This window comes from Anomalospiza imberbis, chromosome 22, assembly GCF_031753505.1.
Source record: "Anomalospiza imberbis isolate Cuckoo-Finch-1a 21T00152 chromosome 22, ASM3175350v1, whole genome shotgun sequence".
NCBI lineage: Eukaryota > Metazoa > Chordata > Aves > Passeriformes > Viduidae > Anomalospiza > Anomalospiza imberbis.
In genome coordinates this window covers 4,834,568-4,846,463 of record NC_089702.1, presented here as the reverse complement: position 1 = coordinate 4,846,463, position 11,896 = coordinate 4,834,568, and the positions used below count along the sequence as shown (strand labels likewise).

The 11,896-nt window shown below is 55.2% G+C and overlaps 1 protein-coding gene across 16 annotated transcripts in view; it reads left to right on the top strand.

Moving 5' to 3' along the window:
- The first annotated feature begins 4,381 nt into the window (after positions 1 to 4,381).
- The window catches only part of MAPT (microtubule associated protein tau), a 40,430-nt gene continuing 32,915 nt past the window's right edge, over positions 4,382 to 11,896 (top strand). For 14 of the 16 annotated variants that reach the window (XM_068211920.1, XM_068211914.1, XM_068211913.1 and 11 more), the window contains exon 1: positions 4,383 to 4,548. The gene's annotated coding sequence lies outside the window, so the exon portion shown is untranslated. Of the gene's footprint in view, positions 4,549 to 11,896 lie in introns of all 16 variants that reach the window. The other 2 variants (XM_068211922.1, XM_068211918.1) reach the window with 1 other exon arrangement.

Genomic DNA, 11,896 nt, shown 5'->3' with positions numbered 1-11,896 from the left:
CCGAAGCCCCTCCGAAACCCGCACGGACCCCCGGCACCGCGGGCTCTGACCCGGGCCCGCCAGCCCCCGCGGGCAGCGGAACTGGGGGTGCACGGCTGGGATGAGATGGCAGCTCCAGCTTCAGCGTCCTCCAGCAAAGTCCCGCAGGCCAGAGTTGCTGGTGACTCGTTTGTGTGACAACATCACTGCAGGACCTGCTGTGGTGCTGCATGATGCAATCCCTGCCTCAGAGCCGGCTGAACTCTTGCCGACAAACTCGAGGATAAATCCCACGCTGGTGCCCACAGCCCTCTTTGCTCCCCGGTGAGTGCCATCCTGTGGGAAGGACGGAGCACTCAAGGACAGGTGATGTGCAGGCGCCAGAGCAGGCTCTGCCTGTTGAACAGGAGCAGTTCGGGGCTCAGCCTGCAGTCCCGGGGGTGTTTGGAATGCAGCCTGTTTCACCCACAGATTTGTTCCCTGTCCCTTCGCAGAGCTGGCAGAGCTCTGGTGGCTGCTGTCCTCCAGGAATAAAATCTCTCCTGGCTCCTGGCATCTCTGAGAATTGTCAGTGAAGGGGGAAGCTAGTGCCGGAACTGCCCTTCCATGACACCAGGTCCAAGGGAATCTTGGCTTTAAGTGATGTGAGCCCGGGAGCCCGGTAATTCCCACAAGGTCCCGTAAGTGAACACATCCTGTGCCTCCCTGATGAGTCAGCTCTGCCTCTTAGAGACACGGGCTTTAAATGATCTGAAAGCCTCTTGCAGCTGGTAATTCAGAAATGGAAAAATGATTAATTAAAAATATATCTGTCCTTAGGGGTATTGGGTCTTGTATCTTCTGGTTTAGGTGTGGGGCTTTGTGTGGCTTCTGCCCAGCTGAAAAGAGACAGGAATAATGTTTTTTTCAGATGGGGTGGGGTCAAGAGGGACCAGTGAAAGATGGTTTAAGTGCCTTGGCCTCGATTTTTTGGGTCTCTTCATTTGCTAAAGAGGTCAGGGTGAAAGGGTGAGTTTGTTTATCCCGAGCTCAGCACTGCTGAGGACCTGGCTGGCTCTTTGTGCTGAGTCACGGCCCGCTGGCCGCCAGCACTGTCCCAACACCGGGAACCTTTCTGTCCCCAGTTCACATCCTCGCAGTCCCGCTGGCCTTGGCAGGCTGGTGAGGGTGCACCCATTACTGTGAAAATGAACTGTTAAGTTAGAGAGAACCGTGTCCAACTTGAAATAACGTGTCTGGTTTGCGGGGAAGGAGCCAGCTGAGCTCTAATCGCCCACCAGCCGCAGCGTCCCGCGGCAGGGACGGTTTGCGTGAGCCCTGCTCGGGTCTGTCCTGCCGTGACACCGGCCGGGACACGCTTGTGTAACTGCCTGCTCCCAGCTCCGCGGCGCTTACGAAACCCAGCTGGTGTCCTGGGCCAGGGCCACGGCCTGGGAACCTGGCTCTGGGGCTCCTCACTGAGCAAGGGCCGCACCGTGCTCTGTCAGCACCTGCAGTCGCTCTGCAAGGATCAATCCTGGCCGGTCACTTTCAAAATCGCATTTTGAAAGCAATTAGCCCATTTCCTTTATTTAGGTGAACTTTAACGGCCAGGTTACAAAAGGATCTGGGTAGTGCTTTAATGGAATTAAGCCACTGCAGAATCTGAGTATTTATTTCAGCTGGGATCATTATGGTTTTGCAAAAGCCAGGCTTAAGCTGAATTAAGTGACTCAAATGAAGCAGCTTGTGGCCAGAGGAGGCCCTGGGGACATCAGACTTGTATAACCCAGAATATAACCCAATATCACCCAGAATTTCTAATGCAGCTGCAGCTCTGCAGGTCAATTCCCACCGCAGGTGAGACCTGGAAAGTGGTGTTCTGCCTTCTGTAGCACCTGCCAGGGAAAACCTTGGTAGTTACCAAAGAGAGGACAAACCTCACCTGGCAGGAAAATAAGCCTGGTCTTAGGGATGAAGAAACAGGTATGGAAGATAAAGACCCCCTGGTTTCCTCCCTAAATGATTCCTTTATAATTTTGTGTTAAAATAGTACACACCTAGCAGCAGTATGGACCAGGAGCGTGGAGGGAAGAGGAGCCTGGCCTGAGAACGGTAGGAAAAATTCCCAGATCCCTTTTCCAATAAACAAAAACCCCTGTGAACACGAAGAAGAGCCAGAAGAGCTCAGTGCAGTAATTAAACTCTACATCAGCTGTCAGCCTGCTGCACATACAGGTAAGAGATGTGCCCTTAGAGAGCTTCCCTGCAGCTCCTCTCAGCTAGGGCAGGATCTGCTGATCACCATGAGCTCTTTCCACCTAGGGCTGCACTCTGGGACTTGGGCTGCTCCAGCGGTTCTGGAAACATCTCGGTGTTGCTGCAGCAATTGAGGCGTTTCACTCTTGACTAACCTCTGCCAACAGATCTTCTAAATGGCCTGGATGTGGCTGTGCCTGAACACTGGCTGGCACTGGCTAATGATGCCTCACTGCCCAGCCCAGGATTTCTTGGATCCAGACAGGATTTGTTGCTGAGAACTCAGGCAGATGTAAGTGGGCGTTGAGGTAACTTCAGGAAGACAGGTGTTGTCATGCTGAGCACTTCAAGAAATGAGGCCCAGAGTCTCTTTCGGTTTTGCTGTCTTTAGATGAAGAAATGATCCTGTTGGAGGGTGCTGAGCTGACTCCCAGCCAGCCTGGTGTTCCTGGTACATCCCAAATCGTCTGTTGGAAGAGCTGCTGCCCCAGATTGGGCTCGAGCTGCTTGCACTGCAATTCACCTTGTTCTCTGTTGCCTCACAAGGACAGATCCCCTTGTAGCATTGTAGTGTTTATTTTACAATTCCCAAAGCTGTGATAGATTTTTGAGAGGATTTTTGTGTCTAACCTAGGAAAATTCTCCAGCTAAATTATAGTGGGTACTTTTTAGGTAGTTTAAAAATGGGCAGAAAAGAACCATTCCTCTGGTTTTCGATGGCTTGCCTATTACTATTGACCTGAAAACAAACAAACCCAACTATCTCATAACATTGCATGTTCATAAATCAATTTTTTTTTGGTACAACCCTAATCCGTAAGTCTGCAGTTATTGATACTGTAGTAAAAGAATAGCTTTGACACTCCATAAACCTTTATTCCAAACCAAGACGGATCATTCCCAACCTGGTCTGCTTTAAAAAGCAGACTGGTGCTGCACGTGTGCGCTCCTGGAAAGACCTGGTGAGGAAACTTCCCTTTTCCCATCTAAGTTAGACTTAAAATAGAGAGATACCCAGCAACTACAGGTAAAAAAGGCTTTAAGAAGAACCTGGTGCTGCAGGTTCCTCATCTGTTTCTCTCACAAAAAGCCTGTTCTTAGATTGGATGTTAGTCCTTCATTTGCTCCTCAGTGTTTGTCAGGAAAAACTGAAGACTGGATCCTGCCCTCCTGCAGTTTCTCTATTAAATCCAATTATGAGGGATAGCAACCCTCTTAACACAAGGTAGTAATTCCATCGAGCGATCTCCACTGCGTCCACAACACTTCCAGGCCGAGCAAAAGCAGCTCACTGCTGTTCCAATTGAAGCAGGCAAGGTCGAGAGGGATCTTTTGCGATCAGGATCTATTTTTTCAGCCTGTCCCTTTGCTTTCCAGGGCTTCAGGCTGGTGGCGGGGTGGTGAGGGAACCCCGACGCTCCCCAGCGGCTCAGGGCCCTTCTCCTGTCACCTGTTGCTCCTTCTGACAGGTGTCTGCTGAGCCGAGAGCCTCCGAGAGCCGCCAGCCCTGTCCCTCCAAAGCCTCTGCGGCCTGCTCCTCTCCACTGCAGGTGCTGCGGGTGATGCTGCGGAGCCGCCGCCGTGTGTAGGAGGCGGCTGCTCTCCCTTTGTCAGCCTGGAGCTCGCCAGGACGGAACGACACCGGCGTGGCCGCTCCTGAGGCGGCTCAGGCGCTGCCGCTCCCCCTCGGGCCGCGCCGCCGCCATCTCCGCGGCCGCTGAGGGCCGTGCCCAGCAGCGCCCGCAGGCAGGAGCGAGTGCGGGCTGCGTGGCCGGGCACAAACCGGGATGAAAGCGGGCGGCAGGGCTAGGGCGAGGCGCTGTCCCGCATCCCCCCGGGGCCGTGGCGGGCGCGGCGGGGGTGGGGGGGGGAGAACCGGTGCGTACCACGGAGCCGCCGAGGCCGCCCCGGCCGCCCCCTCGTTGCCCGCGGCGGAACGGAGCGGGCCGTGAGGGGCGGAGGGGGGGTGTGTGTGTGTGTGGGGGGGGGGGGCATCTCGGCAGCGCCCCCTGCCGGCCGGGGCCGCGCGCGCGCCCCCGCTCCCCGCAGACAATGGGGCGGCGGCGGCGGCGGCGGCGGCGGGGGCGCGCGCGGGGGCGGGGGGCGCGCGGGGGGGCGGGGGGCGGGGGCGGCCTCGGCGGCGCTCCGCGCACGCGCGCGCGCGCGCGCTCCCGCCCCGCCGGCGCGGCGAAGGTTCCGGAGCCCGCGCGCGCGCGCGCGCGCCCCCGCCCCGCCCGCGCCGCCGCCGCCGCCGCCGCCGCCGTCACCGCCACCGCCACCGCCACCGCTGTCACCACCCGGCCACCGGTGCGGACACCCCCGCAGCGGCAGGTACGGGGGAGGGGTGGCCGCGATGGGCTGGGAGCCGCTGAACCCCCCCCACCATCCTCCGCTCACACGCCCCGGGCGCGCTCTCCCTTCGCCCGCGTCCCGCGCGGAGAAGGGAACGGGGTTGTTGGGGGGAGGCGGGGGGGAATCAATCAACCAACCCCCCCCACCCCCGGAGAAGCAAAATCCGGCCGTTTCATCCCAAAAGCGACGGGAGGGGCGTGTCCCGGTGCCGGCGCCCCGGGGCTGCGGCAGCGCGAGGCGCGGCCCCTGCGGCAGCGCGGGCGCCCGGGGCAGGTGCGGCGGGCGGGGATGGATGGAGCGATGGAGGGATGGAGGGATGGATGGAGAAGGGCGGGTTTGGGGCTTCCTCCCCGCTTTGCGCCCGTCTCGGCCCCGTTCCATCCCGGCAGGTGGGGCCGGGGCTGCGGCAGGAGGGGCGGCAGCGCGGGGCCATGTTCTGCAGCCGCCTCGCGGGGGGGGGGGGAGGCAACAGTGATTAAAAACGTACGGGAAAAAAAAAAAAAAAAACAACAAAAAAAACCGTAACGAAAAAGCGTTTCGAATTAAAAAAAAAAAAAAGGGGGAAAAAAGGAGCTGCACACGCCCAGCCCTAAATTTTGCGTTGGGGGAAGCGTTATTGAGGTCACGGCACCCCGGCGCTGCCCGGCTTTGTTGCACTCCCCCCCCGGTGCCCATGTCGAGGGGTTTGGTGTTTAATGTGAACGAGGTGGGTCCCATCCTGTTGAATCCCGGCTGTTTTCCAGCCCCGGGATGGGGATGCCCATCCTCGTGGGTTTGGGGTGGTGCTCCTTGGTGTCACTGGTGGTCCCTGGATGTGCCGTGCACATCCCAAGCATCCCAGTACCATGCTGGGATTGCCCTTGTCATGCTGGAATTGCCCTCTTGTCCCTTCTATCTGCCTCTTCCTGTGCTGTCTCTCCTTTCTCGTCCCAAAATCCCACCAGGTGGGGCGTGGAGCTGCCCCTCTTTCTGGGTTTTGCTTTTTTTTACCTGTGGTTGTTGGGTATTTCTTTATTTTAAGTCTAACTTAGCTGGGAAAAGGGAAGTTTCCTGGCCAGGTGTTTCCAGGAGCGCACACCTGCCCTCCTGCCTTGGAGCAATTCAACCTGCAAGGAGCAGAAACAGCTCATTTCAGGTGAGGGATGGAGATTTCTGCCTGCATCCCTGACTGCCACATGAGCACAAGGGAGGATTGGCTTAGGGAAGATGATTTTTCCTGGTGTTTTTGAACACCTAGAAGCGCAATCCTGCTGCTGCTCGCAGAGGGCAGCTGCCATCACTTTAGAGGGAGTTTCTCCTTCCATTTGCTGTGGTACCACCACGCGAGGTGCAGCTCCATTTGCAGCGAGAGGCTGCTCTTGCCTGGAAGCGTGCTGGAAGGAGCAGCTGAGATGAGCTAAGCTGTAACCATTTGTATGCAGAGTATTCCCGAGCTTCCCCGGCGTGGATGTGGGCAGATGTTGGATGCGTGTCTGAATCAGTGGAACAAAATTTGCTGCTGAGAATCATTAATTTGTCTTGTCGAGCGATGGTTGCCCGCTTCCATCCGTTGAAGGGGTTTTGGCTCTGCTGCCAGTACCTCATTTGGGGTGTTTAATGGCTTTCCTTGTGGGATTCAGTTTTCTTGGCGTTATTCTTCTCAGGGTGGTCAATCAAAACAGGTCTCAGTTGGGTGTTTGCAGGCTGCTTTTGAGGGGAGAAAAATTAAAACCTCATTCTCTCTAGGAGTAAGAAATTGCCTAACCCAGTTATGCTTTGTTCCCTCTTGATACAACAATTACTTGGTTTTCACCCCAAGATAAGCAACTTAAGGAGAAAAGCAAAGCGTTGGCTGATTTGCTGGTAGTTTGTAGAGGATTTGAACATAGAATCATGGAATGGTTTGGGTTGCAAGGAGCCTTACAGACCATCTCGTTCCACCCCCCTGCCATGGGCAGGGGCATCTTCCATTAGACCAGATTCCTCCAGCCTGCCCTCCAAGCTTCCAGGGATGGGGATCCACTGGCAGATGGTTCACACCTGATTAAAGTATTGCATTTTCTCATTCTTTGCCTAAGATGCAGGTAGGGTTCATGTTTTGAGACCTGGGGAATGCGATGCCCATCCCACAGATGGTGTCACAGATCAGACAGGGATGTTTATCCTGCATCAGCGGGGATTAACTGGGGATAGCAGTGGTGGGAGCTCCCTGAGGAGGGGATGGGCCCAGTCCCTGCGGGTGGCAAGTGCAGGTTTTGTGTGTCTCCCTCTGTCAAGCACTGTGTTAATTATTTACAGGTCAGGCTTCTAATTTGGTCTTGCTCACCCTTCCCACTCCTCTGTATCCCCTTGCTGCTCTCAAGCTTCCAGCCTCTGCCTTCCCGAGGTGTTCCATTCAAACTGTCCCATTCCCTCTGTGCTCGAAGGACTGCAGCTTCAGGAGGACCAAGCAAATGTATTTATTTCACGTATTTTATATATGAAAAGGGAGTGCTCTAGCTTTGTCATTTCCTTCCCGAAAGCCATGGGAAATTCTGCTCCCCTGGCCAGACCTCATAGGATAAAAACGAGGAAAATGTGACACTGTAGCTGCCCTTTCTCCATGAGGAAGAGCTGGGTGTAGCCAGTCAGGGATGCTCGTAGCAAGCTGGCGAGGTGGGTGTTTCATCTTCTGCCTTTTGTGTTCCTCTGCTGCATTTCGGAGAACCGTGTTCCTCGTGGAGTGCTCGTTGATCTGTGTAGCACCACAGGCTTTTTCCCAGTGTTTTCCAGGCAGTGGGATTTGGCAGTGTTTGGGTACGCCCTTGCTGGGCTTTGCTGAGCACTCCTGAGGGTGTAGCAGCAGGGATGGAGCAGATTGCTCCCCGCTTACCTTTGTGTCCCCACGTGGAATTTGGTCTCCGCAGCATTGTGGGGCTGTTGGAAGAGCCACGCTGGGAATGTTTTTGAGCTGGTGACGGTGCCGAAGCTCCCGAAAGCCTGCGTTCATCAGCACGGGAGTGGCAAATTGTCCTGACAAATCCTGCAGCACAGCCGTGGCTGCCGATCCTGCCGGAGCCGCGTGGGCCCGTCCGGCCGTGCTGGGTGCTGGGTGTGCCCACCCCAGGCTCCCCACAAATCCCTCTTGGTTGGCAGAGCGTGGAAAATTGGATCATGAGGCACTGTCTAAGGGGAAATGCTCAGGGTGGCCGGTCCCTTTCTTCCCAAAAGCAAGATTATTCAAAAGCTGGAAGAAAGCTGTGGATTTGAGTTTGTCTTGAGCAGAATAATCTTATTTTGTCAGCCCAGCGTGCTGCTGAGGCTTGGCTGTGGTGTTGGTGTCCTTTGGGGCAGTGCTGCTAATTTAGCTGTAGGAATGCTCTGACACTTGATGAATGAGTCAGGGAAGAACCAGGGCGCTGCTTTCCACCTGGCTCCCAGTATTTTCCAGTTTGCTCAGCTTGCCGGCTGGTGAGGTCAGTGGGCTTGTAGGTTGGCTGGTTGACTCCTAGGCTCTGTGCTGGCTGTGCTAAGGTGTGGGGCTGGACTGAGAGGTGGGAGCTTGCAGTGCAGTGCCTTGGACTTGTGGCAGTCCTTCTGGGTGATGCTGGGAGGGTGTTGGGGCTGCTGGAATGTGGCAGCAGGCTTTAAAAGGAATCTGGGGGGGGGTTGTGGTTCTGCACGCAGGTAAAGCAGCCGACCCTGAGCAAAATGGTCATGGCTGATGCTTTCTGGCTCGTTCTGAGGTCTGCAGACCCACGAGTCTGTGGAAAAGCACTGAGAGCCCTTTCTTGAAGCAGAGTGGGCCTCTCTGGCTGCGTTGGAGTAGCCAAGGCTGTGAAGCCCCGAGGGGATCGTTCCCCTTGTGTACCTGTCCTGTAGCTGGGTGCAGGGGAGCCCCAGCTCAGCATCCTGGCTGTTCCCAGCCTCAGTTGAGAGGAGCAGCAGCTCTCTGAGGGCCTCTCCCTACTGCTGCAGTGGCAGCAGAGCTGGGCTGGCTTTCTAGGTTTTTCTGCCAATGCAGTGTAATCTCTTTCTACCTCAGGGGCTCTGCTGGCTTAGCTGTGGTGCTCAGACTCCAGAGCTGGCTGATGGTGCCTGGGGCTCTCCCCAAGGGCACATCCTTGGGGTTGGGGATGCTCATCATTAAATTGGGTAATGCTGGACACCGCGGGGCTCTGCCTGCCCGTGGAGATGGAAAAGGAAGCGATTGCAGAAGCTGCTTGGGCTGCTGATCGTGCAGAGCAGCACAGAGGTGTTCCCACTCACCTGGCAGCACTCCTGGGAGGAGGATCAGGGTGAGTGGTCTGGGGCAGAGGGGGGTGGGTTTGGTGAAACCTCACTGAGCACCAGGCTGGCTCAGCCTTGCCAGAGGTGCAGCCCCCACGCTGGATCGCTGCTCCTTCATGGAGATGTGGAGCTCCTGCTCTGTGCAGCGCTGTTCCCACCTGGCCTTTTAGCACGAACAGCCCTCAATCCCAAGCTGTCTTTGCAGGTCACCCTAGGATGTGCTGGATGCAGCAGAATTGTGGCCCTTTAGGTAAACCCTTGTGAGGTTTTTAAGGTGGGCACAGCTCTGCTGTGAGGGACTGAGTGAATCTGAGTCTCTCTTGCAGCAGGGTTGGATCTCCCTCCTCCATCTGTGAGCTGGAGCTTTGTTTTACACTGAAATCTGCTGGTTGTAGGCTGGGTTTTTTTTAAGTGCCTGTGGAAAGCATGTGTGGTTTACACTGGAGTCTGGAGGAGAAGTATCTGTGCCTTTAGACTTGAGTGGGTTTTCTTTGCAAGTCTAATGAGCTTTTTGCTCCTCAGAAATCAATCCACTGGTTTTTCCCTTTTCTTTCCTAGCAGACCAATTAGTAAAGGTGGTCATAACACACAGCGTGGCTCCTGTTTTCAGTGTCTCTTCTTTAAATATCCAAGGAAAGGGAGCACCAGGGGATACCTTCTGTGCAGCTAAAAAGATTATTGCTGCAGTTGGGCTAATTATTTCCATCTTTGCAGCCTCTCCACTCTACCTGCCCTGACCTCTCTTCCTCGAGCAGGTCTGGTGTCACTGCCTGTGTGTCCTTGCCTCTCTGCCTTCCCTCAGTGCTGTCCTCCAGAGCAGTGGGGTTGTTCCACCCTGGGAAGGCAGAGGGATTTGTCCCCAGGAGCTCGGGTGTGTTTGGACAATGCCCTCAGGCACAGGATGGGACTGTGGGGGTGTCTTGTGTAGGAGTCAATGATCGTTGTGGTCCCTTTCCACTCGGGATATTCTATGATTCTGTGATCCCGAGTGAGCTGGGGCTCAGCTCTGGTGATGCTCCAGGGCACATGGGAAGAAGGAAGAGGCTGGAGGGGGATATGGAGACATGAGGTGCAGTCCTAAGGGGCAGGAAGGGCTGTGTTAACTCTTCAGCACTTCAAGAGAGGTGATGAAACCACTTGTATTGAGGGGTTTGAATAGCACGTGTGAGACTTCCAAGGGCTTTCTGCCACTTATCAGCGTTGCACTTTGTGGCTCCCCCTCGGCTCCTGCCCCGGGCTGTCTGCCTGGAAGTGCCAGATGTAATTTCAGATGGATTTCATCAGTGTCTCAAGTCAGTTGCTGCAGAATGAAATTCCATGAGGTGTTTGTAAATGACTCAAAAAATCTAAAGAAGCCTCTCCTGTGACTGCTGAGGCCATCCAGCTCAGCCTGTTTGTGGAGGGCTGGAGATTCACTTTTGAGATAAAACCAACTGTTTTCTGTGCACTGCAAAGAAGTGTTTGCAGGGCTGCACTTTTGAAGCTGAAATTGCACAAGTAGCGGAGATGTTCAGAGTGGTAAAATTGTTCCCCGTCCAGGGAAACATTTTATCTTTTCTTTGATTAAGGGTTACTTGAATCCTGGCTGCCTTGGCGTGGACTCAATGCGGAGCGTGTGTGTGGTGCCCAGCAGCAGCTCTGCTCCTTCTCTGAGAAGTGAAATGTCACTTCACGTGAGCTTCCCGGGGCAGGCAGCACATCTGGCCAGCTGTGCACCTTCCCAGCCAAACCACAGGCAGACCAGGGCTGTCACACTCAGGATGAGAGGCCAAGTGATGGGCCACCGAGGCTTGTCCTGGCTGGTTGCTGCGGATCTCCAGGTATCAGGATGAGCCTCGGGCAGAGGGAGAAGGGGCTGTTCCTGCTCCTTGTGTTAGTTCTAGACCGGGCGATGACAGGAGGGCTGCCAGAGGAGACTGTCCCAAGAGAAGGGATAATCTGGAGGGATTCCTTCCTGCAGGTTGGTCCGTGTTTGTGTCCCCTCAGGGTTATGCGAGGAGCCTTTGTATAAAGATGGCATTTATATCTGGAGCTGTACTTTGGTAGGGTCAGAAGAGAAGGAAATGTAAGATTTGGAAATGTGGCTCGTGTTCCTGCCCTAGTGCTGACCCACCTGGTACAAAGTGCTGACTCCTCCCTGCAGGAGTGTTTCATTACCCTCCTCAGATCCTGCATGGGATGGGGTGAGAGTTGCTGGTATTGAGTTACCTGTGTGCTTTAAGGTGAGACCTGAGAGGAAACTGGGTGATGTGGCAGAACTGGAGCTTCTCGTGCTCTCTGCTGGTAGCTGTAGTTTGTGGTGTTAGTGAGCCCAAAGCTGGGATTTAATCCAAAGTCAGAATTGCCTTTTGTGGTTGATTTTCAGCTCCCACTGACTCTGAATTCAAGGGCAGACTCTACCCTGAGCAAATTCTGCCCTCTGAAGTTACTGCTTATATGTGGTTTTACCTCCTGCCTCATCAGCATGACAAAGGGTGCTGCCTGGAGCTGCCTGGAGGGATTTGTACAGGAAGCTTTTAACAATGGACATCTCCAAATTGGACAGAAAACTACACGGTTTTCCCTCAGCATTTCCCGCTGTAATCGTGGAGAGCCTGGCAGGCGTGAATAGGAAGAAGTAATAAATGTTGCTGTTGGGGCAGAAAGGAAAGCAGGTAAAATCTGTTCAAGCTGTGGCATGGCTTGGAGTCACTGCCCGGGAGAACAGATTTAGAGAGGATGGGACCACAATGAGGGTGCTGGAACCAAAATGAGGACATTGGACAAAGGGAGTGATTCTGGGGTTTGTGGAGCCCTGCAGGGTCGTGGTGGTGGGTGGGTGATCCAAAAAGAGCAGCTGTGAGCAGGAGGAGTCCGTGGTGCTCCCTGGTTTTCTTCTCATCCTGAGCAGCATCTTGGGCACGTGCCAGATCCGAGCACCCTGCGCACACCTGGGCACGCTGTCCTGTCTGCTCTCCTTGCTCATCCATCTCTCCTGTTCCTGCCCTCTCCCCCTTCCATATTAAACCCTGCCTGGCAGCCCCAGCTCCGTGCTGGTCCTTGCCTGGCCCTTGCCTTGGGCAGGAGCTCAGCGACCCGG